The sequence below is a fragment of the Candoia aspera genome, chromosome 14, assembly GCF_035149785.1.
Source record: "Candoia aspera isolate rCanAsp1 chromosome 14, rCanAsp1.hap2, whole genome shotgun sequence".
NCBI classification, from domain to species: Eukaryota; Metazoa; Chordata; class Lepidosauria; order Squamata; family Boidae; genus Candoia; species Candoia aspera.
This window is the reverse complement of record NC_086166.1, coordinates 16,868,784-16,887,874: the sequence shown is the minus strand read 5'-3', so window position 1 is coordinate 16,887,874 and position 19,091 is coordinate 16,868,784.

The window sequence follows — 19,091 nt, the reverse complement described above, 5'->3', positions numbered from 1 at the left end:
CAGAAACCGAACCGGAGTACTAGAGTGCATTTGGATGTCAATTCTGAACTCGCATGGGATTCCTAAAACAACGCACAACTTGACTTTCCCCTTCTGTGTACGTTTGCCCGGAGCCATGTTGGGCAAGGTGTTAAAATCGCGATTCTTCTCAATATCTCAGTTAGCTTTCTCTTCAGGCAGAGAGAGATTCATGAAAATCCATGCATTTCAAGATTCTCCTTTAGAAACAGAACATGAATCATCAACTGTCTTTCAGATCTGGTCTTTCACTGGGCTGCAAACTTGAGTTATAAAAGGTGAATTCTGCCCTCCATGTGACAATGCCAGAAACCGAACCGGAGTACTAGAGTGCATTTGGATGTCAATTCTGAACTCGCATGGGATTGCTAATACAACGGAGAGCTTGACATTCCCCTTCTGTGTACATTTGTGTGGAGGCAATGTTGGGCAAGGTGTTAAAATAGCGATTCTTCTCAATATCTCAGTTAGCTTTCTCTTCAGGCAGAGAGAGGTTCATGAAAATCCATGCATTTCAAGATTCTCCTTTACAAGCAGAACATGAATCATCAGCTGTCTTTCAGATCTGGTCTTTCACTGGGCTGCAAACTTCCGTTGTAAAAGGTGAATTCTGCCCTCCATGTGACAATGCCAGAAACCGAACCGGAGTACTAGAGTGCATTTGGATGTCAATTCTGAACTCGCATGGGATTCCTAATACAACGCACAACTTGACTTTCCCCTTCTGTGTACGTTTGCCAGGAGCCATGTTCGGCAAGGTGTTAAAATAGCGATTCTTCTCAATATCTCAGTTAGCCTTCTCTTCAGGCAGAGAGAGATTCATGAAAGTCCATGCATTTCAAGATTCTCCTTTACAACCAGAACATGAATCATCAACTGTCTTTCAGATCTGGTCTTTCACTGGGCTGCAAACTTGAGTTATAAAAGATGAATTCTGCCCTCCATGTGACAATGCCAGAAACCAAACCGGAGTTCTAGAGTGCATTTGGATGTCAATTCTGAACTTGCATGGGATTGCTAATACAACGGAGAGCTTGACATTCCCCTTCTGTGTACATTTGTGTGGAGGCAATGTTGGGCAAGATGTTAAAATCGCGATTCTTCTCAATATCTCAGTTAGCCTTCTCTTCAGGAAGAGAGTGATTCATGAAAATCCATGCATTTCAAGGTTCTCCTTTACAAGCAGAACATGAATCATCAACTGTCTTTCAGATCTGGTCTTTCACTGGGCCGCAAACTACAGTTGTAAAAGGTGAATTCTGCCCTCCATGTGACGATGCCAGAAACCGAACCGGAGTACTAGAGTGCATTTGGATGTCAATTCTGAACTCGCATGGGATTCCTAATACAACGCACAACTTGACTTTCCCCTTCTGTGTACGTTTGCCAGGAGCCATGTTGGGCAAGGTGTTAAAATCGGGATTCTTCTCAATATCTCAGTTAGATTTCTCTTCAGGCAGAGAGAGATTCATGAAAATCCATGCATTTCAAGATTCTCCTTTAGAAACAGAACATGAATCATCAACTGTCTTTCAGATCTGGTCTTTCACTGGGCTGCAAACTTGAGTTATAAAAGGTGAATTCTGCCCTCCATGTGACAATGCCAGAAACCAAACCGGAGTACTAGAGTGCATTTGGATGTCAATTCTGAACTCGCATGGGATTGCTAATACAACGGAGAGCTTGACATTCCCCTTCTGTGTACATTTGTGTGGAGGCAATGTTGGGCAAGGTGTTAAAATAGCGATTCTTCTCAATATCTCAGTTAGCTTTCTCTTCAGGCAGAGAGAGGTTCATGAAAATCCATGCATTTCAAGATTCTCCTTTACAAGCAGAACATGAATCATCAGCTGTCTTTCAGATCTGGTCTTTCACTGGGCTGCAAACTTCCGTTGTAAAAGGTGAATTCTGCCCTCCATGTGACAATGCCAGAAACCGAACCGGAGTACTAGAGTGCATTTGGATGTCAATTCTGAACTCGCATGGGATTCCTAATACAACGCACAACTTGACTTTCCCCTTCTGTGTACGTTTGCCAGGAGCCATGTTCGGCAAGGTGTTAAAATAGCGATTCTTCTCAATATCTCAGTTAGCCTTCTCTTCAGGCAGAGAGAGATTCATGAAAGTCCATGCATTTCAAGATTCTCCTTTACAACCAGAACATGAATCATCAACTGTCTTTCAGATCTGGTCTTTCACTGGGCTGCAAACTTGAGTTATAAAAGATGAATTCTGCCCTCCATGTGACAATGCCAGAAACCAAACCGGAGTTCTAGAGTGCATTTGGATGTCAATTCTGAACTTGCATGGGATTGCTAATACAACGGAGAGCTTGACATTCCCCTTCTGTGTACATTTGTGTGGAGGCAATGTTGGGCAAGATGTTAAAATCGCGATTCTTCTCAATATCTCAGTTAGCCTTCTCTTCAGGAAGAGAGTGATTCATGAAAATCCATGCATTTCAAGGTTCTCCTTTACAAGCAGAACATGAATCATCAACTGTCTTTCAGATCTGGTCTTTCACTGGGCCGCAAACTACAGTTGTAAAAGGTGAATTCTGCCCTCCATGTGACGATGCCAGAAACCGAACCGGAGTACTAGAGTGCATTTGGATGTCAATTCTGAACTCGCATGGGATTCCTAATACAACGCACAACTTGACTTTCCCCTTCTGTGTACGTTTGCCAGGAGCCATGTTGGGCAAGGTGTTAAAATCGGGATTCTTCTCAATATCTCAGTTAGATTTCTCTTCAGGCAGAGAGAGATTCATGAAAATCCATGCATTTCAAGATTCTCCTTTAGAAACAGAACATGAATCATCAACTGTCTTTCAGATCTGGTCTTTCACTGGGCTGCAAACTTGAGTTATAAAAGGTGAATTCTGCCCTCCATGTGACAATGCCAGAAACCAAACCGGAGTACTAGAGTGCATTTGGATGTCAATTCTGAACTCGCATGGGATTGCTAATACAACGGAGAGCTTGACATTCCCCTTCTGTGTACATTTGTGTGGAGGCAATGTTGGGCAAGGTGTTAAAATAGCGATTCTTCTCAATATCTCAGTTAGCTTTCTCTTCAGGCAGAGAGAGATTCATGAAAATCCATGCATTTCAAGATTCTCCTTTACAAGCAGAACATGAATCATCAGCTGTCTTTCAGATCTGGACTTTCACTGGGCTGCAAACTTCCGTTGTAAAAGGTGAATTCTGCCCTCCATGTGACAATGCCAGAAACCGAACCGGAGTACTAGAGTGCATTTGGATGTCAATTCTGAACTCGCATGGGATTCCTAATACAACGCACAACTTGACTTTCCCCTTCTGTGTACGTTTGCCAGGAGCCATGTTCGGCAAGGTGTTAAAATAGCGATTCTTCTCAATATCTCAGTTAGCCTTCTCTTCAGGCAGAGAGAGATTCATGAAAGTCCATGCATTTCAAGATTCTCCTTTACAACCAGAACATGAATCATCAACTGTCTTTCAGATCTGGTCTTTCACTGGGCTGCAAACTTGAGTTATAAAAGATGAATTCTGCCCTCCATGTGACAATGCCAGAAACCGAACCGGAGTTCTAGAGTGCATTTGGATGTCAATTCTGAACTCGCATGGGATTGCTAATACAACGGAGAGCTTGACATTCCCCTTCTGTGTACATTTGTGTGGAGGCAATGTTGGGCAAGGTGTTAAAATAGCGATTCTTCTCAATATCTCAGTTAGCCTTCTCTTCAGGAAGAGAGTGATTCATGAAAATCCATGCATTTCAAGGTTCTCCTTTACAAGCAGAACATGAATCATCAACTGTCTTTCAGATCTGGTCTTTCACTGGGCCGCAAACTACAGTTGTAAAAGGTGAATTCTGCCCTCCATTTGACGATGCCAGAAACCGAACCGGAGTACTAGAGTGCATTTGGATGTCAATTCTGAACTCGCATGGGATTCCTAATACAACGCACAACTTGACTTTCCCCTTCTGTGTACGTTTGCCAGGAGCCATGTTGGGCAAGGTGTTAAAATCGGGATTCTTCTCAATATCTCAGTTAGATTTCTCTTCAGGCAGAGAGAGATTCATGAAAATCCATGCATTTCAAGATTCTCCTTTAGAAACAGAACATGAATCATCAACTGTCTTTCAGATCTGGTCTTTCACTGGGCTGCAAACTTGAGTTATAAAAGGTGAATTCTGCCCTCCATGTGACAATGCCAGAAACCAAACCGGAGTACTAGAGTGCATTTGGATGTCAATTCTGAACTCGCATGGGATTGCTAATACAACGGAGAGCTTGACATTCCCCTTCTGTGTACATTTGTGTGGAGGCAATGTTGGGCAAGGTGTTAAAATAGCGATTCTTCTCAATATCTCAGTTAGCTTTCTCTTCAGGCAGAGAGAGATTCATGAAAATCCATGCATTTCAAGATTCTCCTTTACAAGCAGAACATGAATCATCAGCTGTCTTTCAGATCTGGACTTTCACTGGGCTGCAAACTTCCGTTGTAAAAGGTGAATTCTGCCCTCCATGTGACAATGCCAGAAACCGAACCGGAGTACTAGAGTGCATTTGGATGTCAATTCTGAACTCGCATGGGATTCCTAATACAACGCACAACTTGACTTTCCCCTTCTGTGTACGTTTGCCAGGAGCCATGTTCGGCAAGGTGTTAAAATAGCGATTCTTCTCAATATCTCAGTTAGCCTTCTCTTCAGGCAGAGAGAGATTCATGAAAGTCCATGCATTTCAAGATTCTCCTTTACAACCAGAACATGAATCATCAACTGTCTTTCAGATCTGGTCTTTCACTGGGCTGCAAACTTGAGTTATAAAAGATGAATTCTGCCCTCCATGTGACAATGCCAGAAACCGAACCGGAGTTCTAGAGTGCATTTGGATGTCAATTCTGAACTCGCATGGGATTGCTAATACAACGGAGAGCTTGACATTCCCCTTCTGTGTACATTTGTGTGGAGGCAATGTTGGGCAAGGTGTTAAAATAGCGATTCTTCTCAATATCTCAGTTAGCCTTCTCTTCAGGAAGAGAGTGATTCATGAAAATCCATGCATTTCAAGGTTCTCCTTTACAAGCAGAACATGAATCATCAACTGTCTTTCAGATCTGGTCTTTCACTGGGCCGCAAACTACAGTTGTAAAAGGTGAATTCTGCCCTCCATTTGACGATGCCAGAAACCGAACCGGAGTACTAGAGTGCATTTGGATGTCAATTCTGAACTCGCATGGGATTCCTAATACAACGCACAACTTGACTTTCCCCTTCTGTGTACGTTTGCCAGGAGCCATGTTGGGCAAGGTGTTAAAATCGGGATTCTTCTCAATATCTCAGTTAGATTTCTCTTCAGGCAGAGAGAGATTCATGAAAATCCATGCATTTCAAGATTCTCCTTTAGAAACAGAACATGAATCATCAACTGTCTTTCAGATCTGGTCTTTCACTGGGCTGCAAACTTCCGTTGTAAAAGGTGAATTCTGCCCTCCATGTGACAATGCCAGAAACCGAACCGGAGTACTAGAGTGCATTTGGATGTCAATTCTGAACTCGCATGGGATTGCTAATACAACGGAGAGCTTGACATTCCCCTTCTGTGTACATTTGTGTGGAGGCAATGTTGGGCAAGGTGTTAAAATAGCGATTCTTCTCAATATCTCAGTTAGCTTTCTCTTCAGGCAGAGAGAGATTCATGAAAATCCATGCATTTCAAGATTCTCCTTTACAAGCAGAACATGAATCATCAGCTGTCTTTCAGATCTGGACTTTCACTGGGCTGCAAACTTCCGTTGTAAAAGGTGAATTCTGCCCTCCATGTGACAATGCCAGAAACCGAACCGGAGTACTAGAGTGCATTTGGATGTCAATTCTGAACTCGCATGGGATTCCTAATACAACGCACAACTTGACTTTCCCCTTCTGTGTACGTTTGCCAGGAGCCATGTTCGGCAAGGTGTTAAAATAGCGATTCTTCTCAATATCTCAGTTAGCCTTCTCTTCAGGCAGAGAGAGATTCATGAAAGTCCATGCATTTCAAGATTCTCCTTTACAACCAGAACATGAATCATCAACTGTCTTTCAGATCTGGTCTTTCACTGGGCTGCAAACTTGAGTTATAAAAGATGAATTCTGCCCTCCATGTGACAATGCCAGAAACCGAACCGGAGTTCTAGAGTGCATTTGGATGTCAATTCTGAACTCGCATGGGATTGCTAATACAACGGAGAGCTTGACATTCCCCTTCTGTGTACATTTGTGTGGAGGCAATGTTGGGCAAGATGTTAAAATAGCGATTCTTCTCAATATCTCAGTTAGCCTTCTCTTCAGGAAGAGAGTGATTCATGAAAATCCATGCATTTCAAGGTTCTCCTTTACAAGCAGAACATGAATCATCAACTGTCTTTCAGATCTGGTCTTTCACTGGGCCGCAAACTACAGTTGTAAAAGGTGAATTCTGCCCTCCATGTGACGATGCCAGAAACCGAACCGGAGTACTGGAGTGCATTTGGATGTCAATTCTGAACTCGCATGGGATTCCTAATACAACGCACAACTTGACTTTCCCCTTCTGTGTACGTTTGCCAGGAGCCATGTTGGGCAAGGTGTTAAAATAGCGATTCTTCTCAATATCTCAGTTAGCCTTCTCTTCAGGCAGAGAGAGATTCATGAAAGTCCATGCATTTCAAGATTCTCCTTTACAACCAGAACATGAATCATCAACTGTCTTTCAGATCTGGTCTTTCACTGGGCTGCAAACCTGAGTTATAAAAGATGAATTCTGCCCTCCATGTGACAATGCCAGAAACCGAACCGGAGTTCTAGAGTGCATTTGGATGTCAATTCTGAACTCGCATTGGATTGCTAATACAACGGAGAGCTTGACATTCCCCTTCTGTGTACATTTGTGTGGAGGCAATGTTGGGCAAGGTGTTAAAATTGCGATTCTTCTCAATATCTCAGTTAGCTTTCTCTTCAGGCAGAGAGAGATTCATGAAAATCCATGCATTTCAAGATTCTCCTTTACAAGCAGAACATGAATCATCAGCTGTCTTTCAGATCTGGTCTTTCACTGGGCTGCAAACTTCCGTTGTAAAAGGTGAATTCTGCCCTCCATGTGACAATGCCAGAAACCGAACCGGTGTACTAGAGTGCATTTGGATGTCAATTCTGAACTCGCATGGGATTGCTAATACAACGGAGAGCTTGACATTCCCCTTCTGTGTACATTTGTGTGGAGGCAATGTTGGGCAAGGTGTTAAAATAGCGATTCTTCTCAATATCTCAGTTAGCTTTCTCTTCAGGCAGAGAGAGATTCATGAAAATCCATGCATTTCAAGATTCTCCTTTACAAACAGAGCATGAATCATCAACTGTCTTTCAGATCTGGTCTTTAACTGGGCTGCAAACTTCAGTTGTAAAAGGTGAATTCTGCCCTCCATGTGACAATGCCAGAAACCGAACCGGAGTACTAGAGTGCATTTGGATGTCAATTCTGAACTCGCATGGGATTCCTAATACAACGCACAACTTGACTTTCCCCTTCTGTGTACGTTTGCCAGGAGCCATGTTCGGCAAGGTGTTAAAATAGCGATTCTTCTCAATATCTCAGTTAGCCTTCTCTTCAGGCAGAGAGAGATTCATGAAAGTCCATGCATTTCAAGATTCTCCTTTACAACCAGAACATGAATCATCAACTGTCTTTCAGATCTGGTCTTTCACTGGGCTGCAAACTTGAGTTATAAAAGATGAATTCTGCCCTCCATGTGACAATGCCAGAAACCGAACCGGAGTTCTAGAGTGCATTTGGATGTCAATTCTGAACTCGCATGGGATTGCTAATACAACGGAGAGCTTGACATTCCCCTTCTGTGTACATTTGTGTGGAGGCAATGTTGGGCAAGATGTTAAAATAGCGATTCTTCTCAATATCTCAGTTAGCCTTCTCTTCAGTAAGAGAGTGATTCATGAAAATCCATGCATTTCAAGGTTCTCCTTTACAAGCAGAACATGAATCATCAACTGTCTTTCAGATCTGGTCTTTCACTGGGCCGCAAACTACAGTTGTAAAAGGTGAATTCTGCCCTCCATGTGACGATGCCAGAAACCGAACCGGAGTACTAGAGTGCATTTGGATGTCAATTCTGAACTCGCATGGGATTCCTAATACAACGCACAACTTGACTTTCCCCTTCTGTGTACGTTTGCCAGGAGCCATGTTGGGCAAGGTGTTAAAATAGCGATTCTTCTCAATATCTCAGTTAGCCTTCTCTTCAGGCAGAGAGAGATTCATGAAAGTCCATGCATTTCAAGATTCTCCTTTACAACCAGAACATGAATCATCAACTGTCTTTCAGATCTGGTCTTTCACTGGGCTGCAAACCTGAGTTATAAAAGATGAATTCTGCCCTCCATGTGACAATGCCAGAAACCGAACCGGAGTTCTAGTGCATTTGGATGTCAATTCTGAACTCGCATTGGATTGCTAATACAACGGAGAGCTTGACATTCCCCTTCTGTGTACATTTGTGTGGAGGCAATGTTGGGCAAGGTGTTAAAATAGCGATTCTTCTCAATATCTCAGTTAGCCTTCTCTTCAGGAAGAGAGTGATTCATGAAAATCCATGCATTTCAAGGTTCTCCTTTACAAGCAGAACATGAATCATCAACTGTCTTTCAGATCTGGTCTTTCACTGGGCCGCAAACTACAGTTGTAAAAGGTGAATTCTGCCCTCCATTTGACGATGCCAGAAACCGAACCGGAGTACTAGAGTGCATTTGGATGTCAATTCTGAACTCGCATGGGATTCCTAATACAACGCACAACTTGACTTTCCCCTTCTGTGTACGTTTGCCAGGAGCCATGTTGGGCAAGGTGTTAAAATCGGGATTCTTCTCAATATCTCAGTTAGATTTCTCTTCAGGCAGAGAGAGATTCATGAAAATCCATGCATTTCAAGATTCTCCTTTAGAAACAGAACATGAATCATCAACTGTCTTTCAGATCTGGTCTTTCACTGGGCTGCAAACTTCCGTTGTAAAAGGTGAATTCTGCCCTCCATGTGACAATGCCAGAAACCGAACCGGAGTACTAGAGTGCATTTGGATGTCAATTCTGAACTCGCATGGGATTGCTAATACAACGGAGAGCTTGACATTCCCCTTCTGTGTACATTTGTGTGGAGGCAATGTTGGGCAAGGTGTTAAAATAGCGATTCTTCTCAATATCTCAGTTAGCTTTCTCTTCAGGCAGAGAGAGATTCATGAAAATCCATGCATTTCAAGATTCTCCTTTACAAGCAGAACATGAATCATCAGCTGTCTTTCAGATCTGGACTTTCACTGGGCTGCAAACTTCCGTTGTAAAAGGTGAATTCTGCCCTCCATGTGACAATGCCAGAAACCGAACCGGAGTACTAGAGTGCATTTGGATGTCAATTCTGAACTCGCATGGGATTCCTAATACAACGCACAACTTGACTTTCCCCTTCTGTGTACGTTTGCCAGGAGCCATGTTCGGCAAGGTGTTAAAATAGCGATTCTTCTCAATATCTCAGTTAGCCTTCTCTTCAGGCAGAGAGAGATTCATGAAAGTCCATGCATTTCAAGATTCTCCTTTACAACCAGAACATGAATCATCAACTGTCTTTCAGATCTGGTCTTTCACTGGGCTGCAAACTTGAGTTATAAAAGATGAATTCTGCCCTCCATGTGACAATGCCAGAAACCGAACCGGAGTTCTAGAGTGCATTTGGATGTCAATTCTGAACTCGCATGGGATTGCTAATACAACGGAGAGCTTGACATTCCCCTTCTGTGTACATTTGTGTGGAGGCAATGTTGGGCAAGATGTTAAAATAGCGATTCTTCTCAATATCTCAGTTAGCCTTCTCTTCAGGAAGAGAGTGATTCATGAAAATCCATGCATTTCAAGGTTCTCCTTTACAAGCAGAACATGAATCATCAACTGTCTTTCAGATCTGGTCTTTCACTGGGCCGCAAACTACAGTTGTAAAAGGTGAATTCTGCCCTCCATGTGACGATGCCAGAAACCGAACCGGAGTACTAGAGTGCATTTGGATGTCAATTCTGAACTCGCATGGGATTCCTAATACAACGCACAACTTGACTTTCCCCTTCTGTGTACGTTTGCCAGGAGCCATGTTGGGCAAGGTGTTAAAATAGCGATTCTTCTCAATATCTCAGTTAGCCTTCTCTTCAGGCAGAGAGAGATTCATGAAAGTCCATGCATTTCAAGATTCTCCTTTACAACCAGAACATGAATCATCAACTGTCTTTCAGATCTGGTCTTTCACTGGGCTGCAAACCTGAGTTATAAAAGATGAATTCTGCCCTCCATGTGACAATGCCAGAAACCGAACCGGAGTTCTAGAGTGCATTTGGATGTCAATTCTGAACTCGCATTGGATTGCTAATACAACGGAGAGCTTGACATTCCCCTTCTGTGTACATTTGTGTGGAGGCAATGTTGGGCAAGGTGTTAAAATTGCGATTCTTCTCAATATCTCAGTTAGCTTTCTCTTCAGGCAGAGAGAGATTCATGAAAATCCATGCATTTCAAGATTCTCCTTTACAAGCAGAACATGAATCATCAGCTGTCTTTCAGATCTGGTCTTTCACTGGGCTGCAAACTTCCGTTGTAAAAGGTGAATTCTGCCCTCCATGTGACAATGCCAGAAACCGAACCGGTGTACTAGAGTGCATTTGGATGTCAATTCTGAACTCGCATGGGATTGCTAATACAACGGAGAGCTTGACATTCCCCTTCTGTGTACATTTGTGTGGAGGCAATGTTGGGCAAGGTGTTAAAATAGCGATTCTTCTCAATATCTCAGTTAGCTTTCTCTTCAGGCAGAGAGAGATTCATGAAAATCCATGCATTTCAAGATTCTCCTTTACAAACAGAGCATGAATCATCAACTGTCTTTCAGATCTGGTCTTTAACTGGGCTGCAAACTTCAGTTGTAAAAGGTGAATTCTGCCCTCCATGTGACAATGCCAGAAACCGAACCGGAGTACTAGAGTGCATTTGGATGTCAATTCTGAACTCGCATGGGATTCCTAATACAACGCACAACTTGACTTTCCCCTTCTGTGTACGTTTGCCAGGAGCCATGTTCGGCAAGGTGTTAAAATAGCGATTCTTCTCAATATCTCAGTTAGCCTTCTCTTCAGGCAGAGAGAGATTCATGAAAGTCCATGCATTTCAAGATTCTCCTTTACAACCAGAACATGAATCATCAACTGTCTTTCAGATCTGGTCTTTCACTGGGCTGCAAACTTGAGTTATAAAAGATGAATTCTGCCCTCCATGTGACAATGCCAGAAACCGAACCGGAGTTCTAGAGTGCATTTGGATGTCAATTCTGAACTCGCATGGGATTGCTAATACAACGGAGAGCTTGACATTCCCCTTCTGTGTACATTTGTGTGGAGGCAATGTTGGGCAAGATGTTAAAATAGCGATTCTTCTCAATATCTCAGTTAGCCTTCTCTTCAGTAAGAGAGTGATTCATGAAAATCCATGCATTTCAAGGTTCTCCTTTACAAGCAGAACATGAATCATCAACTGTCTTTCAGATCTGGTCTTTCACTGGGCCGCAAACTACAGTTGTAAAAGGTGAATTCTGCCCTCCATGTGACGATGCCAGAAACCGAACCGCAGTACTAGAGTGCATTTGGATGTCAATTCTGAACTCGCATGGGATTCCTAATACAACGCACAACTTGACTTTCCCCTTCTGTGTACGTTTGCCAGGAGCCATGTTGGGCAAGGTGTTAAAATAGCGATTCTTCTCAATATCTCAGTTAGCCTTCTCTTCAGGCAGAGAGAGATTCATGAAAGTCCATGCATTTCAAGATTCTCCTTTACAACCAGAACATGAATCATCAACTGTCTTTCAGATCTGGTCTTTCACTGGGCTGCAAACCTGAGTTATAAAAGATGAATTCTGCCCTCCATGTGACAATGCCAGAAACCGAACCGGAGTTCTAGTGCATTTGGATGTCAATTCTGAACTCGCATTGGATTGCTAATACAACGGAGAGCTTGACATTCCCCTTCTGTGTACATTTGTGTGGAGGCAATGTTGGGCAAGGTGTTAAAATAGCGATTCTTCTCAATATCTCAGTTAGCTTTCTCTTCAGGCAGAGAGAGATTCATGAAAATCCATGCATTTCAAGATTCTCCTTTACAAGCAGAACATGAATCATCAGCTGTCTTTCAGATCTGGTCTTTCACTGGGCTGCAAACTTCCGTTGTAAAAGGTGAATTCTGCCCTCCATGTGACAATGCCAGAAACCGAACCGGTGTACTAGAGTGCATTTGGATGTCAATTCTGAACTCGCATGGGATTGCTAATACAACGGAGAGCTTGACATTCCCCTTCTGTGTACATTTGTGTGGAGGCAATGTTGGGCAAGGTGTTAAAATAGCGATTCTTCTCAATATCTCAGTTAGCTTTCTCTTCAGGCAGAGAGAGATTCATGAAAATCCATGCATTTCAAGATTCTCCTTTACAAACAGAGCATGAATCATCAACTGTCTTTCAGATCTGGTCTTTAACTGGGCTGCAAACTTCAGTTGTAAAAGGTGAATTCTGCCCTCCATGTGACAATGCCAGAAACCGAACCGGAGTACTAGAGTGCATTTGGATGTCAATTCTGAACTCGCATGGGATTCCTAATACAACGCACAACTTGACTTTCCCCTTCTGTGTACGTTTGCCCGGAGCCATGTTCGGCAAGGTGTTAAAATCGCGATTCTTCTCAATATCTCAGTTAGATTTCTCTTCAGGCAGAGAGAGATTCATGAAAATCCATGCATTTCAAGATTCTCCTTTAGAAACAGAACATGAATCATCAACTGTCTTTCAGATCTGGTCTTTCACTGGGCTGCAAACTTCCGTTGTAAAAGGTGAATTCTGCCCTCCATGTGACAATGCCAGAAACCGAACCGGAGTACTAGAGTGCATTTGGATGTCAATTCTGAACTCGCATGGGATTGCTAATACAACGGAGAGCTTGACATTCCCCTTCTGTGTACATTTGTGTGGAGGCAATGTTGGGCAAGGTGTTAAAATAGCGATTCTTCTCAATATCTCAGTTAGCTTTCTCTTCAGGCAGAGAGAGATTCATGAAAATCCATGCATTTCAAGATTCTCCTTTACAAGCAGAACATGAATCATCAGCTGTCTTTCAGATCTGGTCTTTCACTGGGCTGCAAACTTCCGTTGTAAAAGGTGAATTCTGCCCTCCATGTGACAATGCCAGAAACCGAACCGGAGTACTAGAGTGCATTTGGATGTCAATTCTGAACTCGCATGGGATTCCTAATACAACGCACAACTTGACTTTCCCCTTCTGTGTACGTTTGCCAGGAGCCATGTTGGGCAAGGTGTTAAAATAGCGATTCTTCTCAATATCTCAGTTAGCCTTCTCTTCAGGCAGAGAGAGATTCATGAAAGTCCATGCATTTCAAGATTCTCCTTTACAACCAGAACATGAATCATCAACTGTCTTTCAGATCTGGTCTTTCACTGGGCTGCAAACCTGAGTTATAAAAGATGAATTCTGCCCTCCATGTGACAATGCCAGAAACCGAACCGGAGTTCTAGAGTGCATTTGGATGTCAATTCTGAACTCGCATTGGATTGCTAATACAACGGAGAGCTTGACATTCCCCTTCTGTGTACATTTGTGTGGAGGCAATGTTGGGCAAGGTGTTAAAATAGCGATTCTTCTCATATCTCAGTTAGCTTTCTCTTCAGGCAGAGAGAGATTCATGAAAATCCATGCATTTCAAGATTCTCCTTTACAAGCAGAACATGAATCATCAGCTGTCTTTCAGATCTGGTCTTTCACTGGGCTGCAAACTTCAGTTGTAAAAGGTGAATTCTGCCCTCCATGTGACAATGCCAGAAACCGAACCGGTGTACTAGAGTGCATTTGGATGTCAATTCTGAACTCGCATGGGATTGCTAATACAACGGAGAGCTTGACATTCCCCTTCTGTGTACATTTGTGTGGAGGCAATGTTGGGCAAGGTGTTAAAATAGCGATTCTTCTCAATATCTCAGTTAGCTTTCTCTTCAGGCAGAGAGAGATTCATGAAAATCCATGCATTTCAAGATTCTCCTTTACAAACAGAGCATGAATCATCAACTGTCTTTCAGATCTGGTCTTTAACTGGGCTGCAAACTTCAGTTGTAAAAGGTGAATTCTGCCCTCCATGTGACAATGCCAGAAACCGAACCGGAGTACTAGAGTGCATTTGGATGTCAATTCTGAACTCGCATGGGATTCCTAATACAACGCACAACTTGACTTTCCCCTTCTGTGTACGTTTGCCCGGAGCCATGTTCGGCAAGGTGTTAAAATCGCGATTCTTCTCAATATCTCAGTTAGATTTCTCTTCAGGCAGAGAGAGATTCATGAAAATCCATGCATTTCAAGATTCTCCTTTAGAAACAGAACATGAATCATCAACTGTCTTTCAGATCTGGTCTTTCACTGGGCTGCAAACTTGAGTTATAAAAGGTGAATTCTGCCCTCCATGTGACAATGCCAGAAACCGAACCGGAGTACTAGAGTGCATTTGGATGTCAATTCTGAACTCGCATGGGATTGCTAATACAACGGAGAGCTTGACATTCCCCTTCTGTGTACATTTGTGTGGAGGCAATGTTGGGCAAGGTGTTAAAATAGCGATTCTTCTCAATATCTCAGTTAGCTTTCTCTTCAGGCAGAGAGAGGTTCATGAAAATCCATGCATTTCAAGATTCTCCTTTACAAGCAGAACATGAATCATCAGCTGTCTTTCAGATCTGGTCTTTCACTGGGCTGCAAACTTCCGTTGTAAAAGGTGAATTCTGCCCTCCATGTGACAATGCCAGAAACCGAACCGGAGTACTAGAGTGCATTTGGATGTCAATTCTGAACTCGCATGGGATTCCTAATACAACGCACAACTTGACTTTCCCCTTCTGTGTACGTTTGCCAGGAGCCATGTTCGGCAAGGTGTTAAAATAGCGATTCTTCTCAATATCTCAGTTAGCCTTCTCTTCAGGCAGAGAGAGATTCATGAAAGTCCATGCATTTCAAGATTCTCCTTTACAACCAGAACATGAATCATCAACTGTCTTTCAGATCTGGTCTTTCACTGGGCTGCAAACTTGAGTTATAAAAGATGAATTCTGCCCTCCATGTGACAATGCCAGAAACCAAACCGGAGTTCTAGAGTGCATTTGGATGTCAATTCTGAACTTGCATGGGATTGCTAATACAACGGAGAGCTTGACATTCCCCTTCTGTGTACATTTGTGTGGAGGCAATGTTGGGCAAGATGTTAAAATCGCGATTCTTCTCAATATCTCAGTTAGCCTTCTCTTCAGGAAGAGAGTGATTCATGAAAATCCATGCATTTTCAAGGTTCTCCTTTACAAGCAGAACATGAATCATCAACTGTCTTTCAGATCTGGTCTTTCACTGGGCCGCAAACTACAGTTGTAAAAGGTGAATTCTGCCCTCCATGTGACGATGCCAGAAACCGAACCGGAGTACTAGAGTGCATTTGGATGTCAATTCTGAACTCGCATGGGATTCCTAATACAACGCACAACTTGACTTTCCCCTTCTGTGTACGTTTGCCAGAGCCATGTTGGGCAAGGTGTTAAAATCGGGATCTTCTCAATATCTCAGTTAGATTTCTCTTCAGGCAGAGAGAGATTCATGAAAATCCATGCATTTCAAGATTCTCCTTTAGAAACAGAACATGAATCATCAACTGTCTTTCAGATCTGGTCTTTCACTGGGCTGCAAACTTGAGTTATAAAAGGTGAATTCTGCCCTCCATGTGACAATGCCAGAAACCGAACCGGAGTACTAGAGTGCATTTGGATGTCAATTCTGAACTCGCATGGGATTCCTAATACAACGCACAACTTGACTTTCCCCTTCTGTGTACGTTTGCCAGGAGCCATGTTGGGCAAGGTGTTAAAATAGCGATTCTTCTCAATATCTCAGTTAGCCTTCTCTTCAGGCAGAGAGAGATTCATGAAAGTCCATGCATTTCAAGATTCTCCTTTACAACCAGAACATGAATCATCAACTGTCTTTCAGATCTGGTCTTTCACTGGGCTGCAAACCTGAGTTATAAAAGATGAATTCTGCCCTCCATGTGACAATGCCAGAAACCGAACCGGAGTTCTAGAGTGCATTTGGATGTCAATTCTGAACTCGCATTGGATTGCTAATACAACGGAGAGCTTGACATTCCCCTTCTGTGTACATTTGTGTGGAGGCAATGTTGGGCAAGGTGTTAAAATAGCGATTCTTCTCAATATCTCAGTTAGCTTTCTCTTCAGGCAGAGAGAGATTCATGAAAATCCATGCATTTCAAGATTCTCCTTTACAAGCAGAACATGAATCATCAGCTGTCTTTCAGATCTGGTCTTTCACTGGGCTGCAAACTTCAGTTGTAAAAGGTGAATTCTGCCCTCCATGTGACAATGCCAGAAACCGAACCGGTGTACTAGAGTGCATTTGGATGTCAATTCTGAACTCGCATGGGATTGCTAATACAACGGAGAGCTTGACATTCCCCTTCTGTGTACATTTGTGTGGAGGCAATGTTGGGCAAGGTGTTAAAATAGCGATTCTTCTCAATATCTCAGTTAGCTTTCTCTTCAGGCAGAGAGAGATTCATGAAAATCCATGCATTTCAAGATTCTCCTTTACAAACAGAGCATGAATCATCAACTGTCTTTCAGATCTGGTCTTTAACTGGGCTGCAAACTTCAGTTGTAAAAGGTGAATTCTGCCCTCCATGTGACAATGCCAGAAACCGAACCGGAGTACTAGAGTGCATTTGGATGTCAATTCTGAACTCGCATGGGATTCCTAATACAACGCACAACTTGACTTTCCCCTTCTGTGTACGTTTGCCCGGAGCCATGTTCGGCAAGGTGTTAAAATCGCGATTCTTCTCAATATCTCAGTTAGATTTCTCTTCAGGCAGAGAGAGATTCATGAAAATCCATGCATTTCAAGATTCTCCTTTAGAAACAGAACATGAATCAACAACTGTCTTTCAGATCTGGTCTTTCACTGGGCTGCAAACTTGAGTTATAAAAGGTGAATTCTGCCCTCCATGTGACAATGCCAGAAACCGAACCGGAGTACTAGAGTGCATTTGGATGTCAATTCTGAACTCGCATGGGATTGCTAATACAACGGAGAGCTTGACATTCCCCTTCTGTGTACATTTGTGTGGAGGCAATGTTGGGCAAGGTGTTAAAATAGCGATTCTTCTCAATATCTCAGTTAGCTTTCTCTTCAGGCAGAGAGAGGTTCATGAAAATCCATGCATTTCAAGATTCTCCTTTACAAGCAGAACATGAATCATCAGCTGTCTTTCAGATCTGGTCTTTCACTGGGCTGCAAACTTCCGTTGTAAAAGGTGAATTCTGCCCTCCATGTGACAATGCCAGAAACCGAACCGGAGTACTAGAGTGCATTTGGATGTCAATTCTGAACTCGCATGGGATTCCTAATACAACGCACAACTTGACTTTCCCCTTCTGTGTACGTTTGCCAGGAGCCATGTTCGGCAAGGTGTTAAAATAGCGATTCTTCTCAATATCTCAGTTAGCCTTCTCTTCAGGCAGAGAGAGATTCATGAAAGTCCATGCATTTCAAGATTCTCCTTTACAACCAGAACATGAATCATCAACTGTCTTTCAGATCTGGTCTTTCACTGGGCTGCAAACTTGAGTTATAAAAGATGAATTCTGCCCTCCATGTGACAATGCCAGAAACCAAACCGGAGTTCTAGAGTGCATTTGGATGTCAATTCTGAACTTGCATGGGATTGCTAATACAACGGAGAGCTTGACATTCCCCTTCTGTGTACATTTGTGTGGAGGCAATGTTGGGCAAGATGTTAAAATCGCGATTCTTCTCAATATCTCAGTTAGCCTTCTCTTCAGGAAGAGAGTGATTCATGAAAATCCATGCATTTCAAGGTTCTCCTTTACAAGCAGAACATGAATCATCAACTGTCTTTCAGATCTGGTCTTTCACTGGGCCGCAAACTACAGTTGTAAAAGGTGAATTCTGCCCTCCATGTGACGATGCCAGAAACCGAACCGGAGTACTAGAGTGCATTTGGATGTCAATTCTGAACTCGCATGGGATTCCTAATACAACGCACAACTTGACTTTCCCCTTCTGTGTACGTTTGCCAGGAGCCATGTTGGGCAAGGTGTTAAAATCGGGATTCTTCTCAATATCTCAGTTAGATTTCTCTTCAGGCAGAGAGAGATTCATGAAAATCCATGCATTTCAAGATTCTCCTTTAGAAACAGAACATGAATCATCAACTGTCTTTCAGATCTGGTCTTTCACTGGGCTGCAAACTTGAGTTATAAAAGGTGAATTCTGCCCTCCATGTGACAATGCCAGAAACCAAACCGGAGTACTAGAGTGCATTTGGATGTCAATTCTGAACTCGCATGGGATTGCTAATACAACGGAGAGCTTGACATTCCCCTTCTGTGTACATTTGTGTGGAGGCAATGTTGGGCAAGGTGTTAAAATAGCGATTCTTCTCAATATCTCAGTTAGCTTTCTCTTCAGGCAGAGAGAGATTCATGAAAATCCATGCATTTCAAGATTCTCCTTTACAAGCAGAACATGAATCATCAGCTGTCTTTCAGATCTGGACTTTCACTGGGCTGCAAACTTCCGTTGTAAAAGGTGAATTCTGCCCTCCATGTGACAATGCCAGAAACCGAACCGGAGTACTAGAGTGCATTTGGATGTCAATTCTGAACTCGCATGGGATTCCTAATACAACGCACAACTTGACTTTCCCCTTCTGTGTACGTTTGCCAGGAGCCATGTTCGGCAAGGTGTTAAAATAGCGATTCTTCTCAATATCTCAGTTAGCCTTCTCTTCAGGCAGAGAGAGATTCATGAAAGTCCATGCATTTCAAGATTCTCCTTTACAACCAGAACATGAATCATCAACTGTCTTTCAGATCTGGTCTTTCACTGGG